We start from the raw sequence: 3,840 nt of genomic DNA, 5'->3' as shown, positions 1-3,840 counted from the left end.
GAGAGCGGCGTGCATCGTTGCGTGTCGTGCCTGCCCATGACAGCCAAATGGCGAGAATGATGCGTGCTTGCGTGCGTGCGTGCTGTGCGTGCTGTGCGTGCGTGGTCTGCATGACAGCAAATGCGAGCAATGCTTGCGTGCATGCGTGAGTGCGTGCCGTGCGATGCGTGCGTGCCCGTGCCTGCATAGACAGCAAAATGGAGCAATGCTTGGCGTGCCGTGCGTGACGTGCGTGCGTGGCGATTGCGGCGTGCGGTGCGTGCGTGCTGTGCGTGCGCTCGTTCCGTGCGTGTGTGCGTGCCTGCATGACAGCAATGCAGAGCAATGCTGCGTGCGCTGCGTATTGCGTGCCGTGCGTTGCGTGCGTGCGTGCCGTGCCATGACAGCAAATGGGAGCAATTGCCTTGCGTGCGTGTGTGATGTGCGTGCGTGCATGCGCTGGCGTGCTGTGCGTGGCGTGCGTGCGTGCGTGCGTTCGTGGCGTGTGTGCGTAGGCTGCATTACAGCAAATTGAGAGCAATGCTTGCGTGCATGCAGTTGAGTGCGATGCGTGCATTGCGTGCCGTGCGGTGCATGCGTGGCGTGCGTGCCTGCCATGACAGCAAAGCGGAGCATGGGGATTGCGGGTGCTCGTGCGTGCGTGCGTGGTGCGTGCGTGGCATGCGTGCGTGCGGTTCGTGGTTGTTGTGCCCTTGCCTGCATGACAGCCAAATGGGCAGCAATGCTTGCGTGTGGTGCGTGCGTGCGTGCGTGCGTGCGCGCGCTGCGTGCGTTGCCTGCCATGACAGCAAATGGAGCAATGATGCGTGCGTGCGTGCGGTGCGTGCGTGCGCGTGCGTGCATGCGTGCGCTGCGCTGCCTGCATGACAGCAAGATGCGAGAGCAATGATTGCGTGCTGGCGTGCGTGCGTGCGTGCGGTGCGTGCATAGCGCTGCGTGCTTGCCTGCCATGACATGCAATGGGGCAATGATTGCGTGCTTCGCGTGCGTGCGTGGACGTTGCATGCGCTGCGTGCGTGCCTGCCATGACAGCAAATGGCCGAGCAATCGGCTTGCGTGCTTGCGTGCCGTGCGTGCGTGCTGCGTGCTGCTGCGTGCATGCGTGGAGTGCGTGCGTGAGTGCGTGCGTGCGTGCGTGCCTGCCATGACAGCAAAATTGGGAGCAAATGGCTGCCGTGCTTGCGTGCGGCTTGCGTGCGGGCGTGCCGCGCGTGGTGCATGCGTGCGTGCGTGCCTGCCATTACAGCAAATGGGAGCAATGATCTGACGCTGCTGGCGTCGTGCAACGTGCCGGGCGCTGCGTGCGTGCTTGTGCGCTGGCGTGCGCTGCATGCGTGCGTGCGGCCTGCATGACAGCAAATGGCGAGCCAATTGCTTGCGTGCGTGCGTGCGTGAGTGCGTTGCGTGCATGCGTGCGTGCGTGCTGCGTGCGCTGCGTGCGGTGCCTGCCCGTGCGTGCGTGCGTGCGTGCTGCGTGCGGGGATTGCGTGCGTGCATGCGTTCCTGCGTGCGTGCGTGCGTGCAGTGCGTGCGTGCCTGCGTTGCGTGCGCTGGTGCCTGCGTGCGTGCCGTGCGGGGTGTACACCCCCACTCAGACCTAGAACACAGTGCGTGCGTGACGTGCGTGCGTGCCTGCCCATGACAGCAAATGGCGAGCAATCCCTTGTGCGTGCGCTGCATTGCCGTGCGTGCATGCAGGTGCGCTGCCTGCAGGACAGCAAGGGAGCCAATGCTTGCGTGGCTGTGCGTGAGTGCGGTGCGTGCATGCGTGCGTGCGTGCGTGGTGCGCTGCGTGCGTGCGCTTCGTCGTGTGTGCGTGCCTGCATGACAGCAAATGGGCAGCCAATGCTGCGTCGCATGCCGTGACGTGCGTGCCGTGCATGCGTGCGTGGTGCGTGGGCTGCAATGACAAAGCTCAAATGGGAGCCAATGCCTGCGTGCCATGCCGTGAGTGCGTGCGTGCATGCTGGTGCGTGCGTGCGTGCCTGCATGACAGCAAATTGCGAGCAATGCTTGCGTGCTTCGCGTGGCGTGCGTGCGTGCGTGCGTGCGCGCGTGGTGCATGCGTGCGTGCGTGCCTGCATGACAGCCAAATGCGCAGCAATGATTGCGGTGCACTCTACTGTCCCCCAGACCCAACCCTCGCGAATCAGTGGCGTGCGTGCGTGCAGTGGTGCGTTGCGTGCGTGCGCTGCGGTGCGTGCATGCGTTTGGCGTGCGTGCCTGCCATGACTAGCCAAATAGGAGCAATGATTGCGCTGCTTGCGTGCGTGCGTGCGTGCGTGCGTGCGTGCGTGCCTGCCATGACAGCAAATGGGAGAGATGATTGCGTGCTTGCCGTGCGTGCGTGCGTGCGTGGCTGCATGCGCTGCGTGCGTGCACGGGGTACTGCCGGAAACGTACCATGCGTACTATCTATCTGCCGGACCGTACCTCGCCTACTCCACTAACGAGTCTAGGGAGTCGCCTACGCCTACTCCTTACCCTAACCTAAACCCTATGAAATAATTGCCCAGGGTACGTTACAATATACCGGACCGTACTCAGGCGCTGCGTTCGGCAGTACCCGGGAGGTTCATAGACCCTATGGGGAGCCCTACTAAATGCGATGTAAGCCGTAACTAAAAGATATGATAAAAATACTCAGGCAAAAAATCCAACAAACCGCTAAGAATGACTGCCACGCATTTATTAAAAAAACATGAGTTTCATGGCGGTCAACTGCATTAAATTATTTCAATTCAGGGAACATGGATATCGCCTAACTGTTGATTTTTCCTCTGCATAGTAATGAATGATATGGCCACCTATACTTTAGAAGCCTCTCTGTGTTACAATATTTTAGAGCGACATATGAATAGCGAATTTGTTCTCTACATGCTTATTCTCATCTCAACACCTGACGAGAGCAGAGGAGAGAAAACTCACGTGTGGTGCGTCTTCATCCATTGCGGACCATCGCATCACCGTAATCTGATTCATTCGTTGATATTACGTCTTTCTAGATGTACATATAATATCTCTATTTCATATAATTGTACTATAATATCATATAATGTAAAGCTTATAATATCTGCATTTTTATCTTGGCAGTTCGTTTTAACTGCTGTCTGGCTGTTTTTTCTTAACTGCGCTGCGTATATATCTTATATGTAGCGTAACTTTATGATGCATATATTCGTAACTTTTTTCAATAAGATTATCGACAAACGGGGTCACTGCATGGTATGGCATTTCAGTCAACTTGGCATATTTCTTTTTTACAGGCGTGTCCGGGGACCTTGAAAACCAAGACCCTGTCGCAACTGCTTTGCCGCCCTAAATACACCATGTCCCAATATACGACTAAAAAGTGTAATCTTGTTGCAATATTGGCTTTCCTATATTGGTCCAATATCGGCCTGGTGACATTGGCCCAATATTGTTTTACCAAAATGTATTGGACCAATATCTACCTATATTGGCCCACTATTGTTTTGCCAATATTGGACCAATATCAGCTTGCTTGATGGCTATCTAAATAACCATGTGCCAATAATGATGTTCGGAAAATATACCCTCGTCAGCGGCACGTCTCCAGTACTTTACAATGCGAGTGAACTTCATGGGTATATATATATATATATATTATATATCATATATATACTGTGTGCAATATTTATTTATTTTAATATCTGCGTTTATCAATTTCGGCATCACTTTTGTTAATATATCACGTCTAGTATTGTATAACCGGTTTAGTCCCAACTGTAGCCAGCATTTGTCGACGCTAGGCGGCGCCGCTAGATCGATTTGATTAGATTTCTTACATTAATATATAAGGAACTCTAATTTTGACTA

Source organism: Priapulus caudatus, unplaced genomic scaffold, assembly GCF_000485595.1.
Source record: "Priapulus caudatus unplaced genomic scaffold, Priapulus_caudatus-5.0.1 Scaffold2022, whole genome shotgun sequence".
In the NCBI taxonomy this organism is placed as follows: Eukaryota; Metazoa; Priapulida; class Priapulimorpha; order Priapulimorphida; family Priapulidae; genus Priapulus; species Priapulus caudatus.
This window is presented reverse-complemented; position numbering follows the sequence as displayed.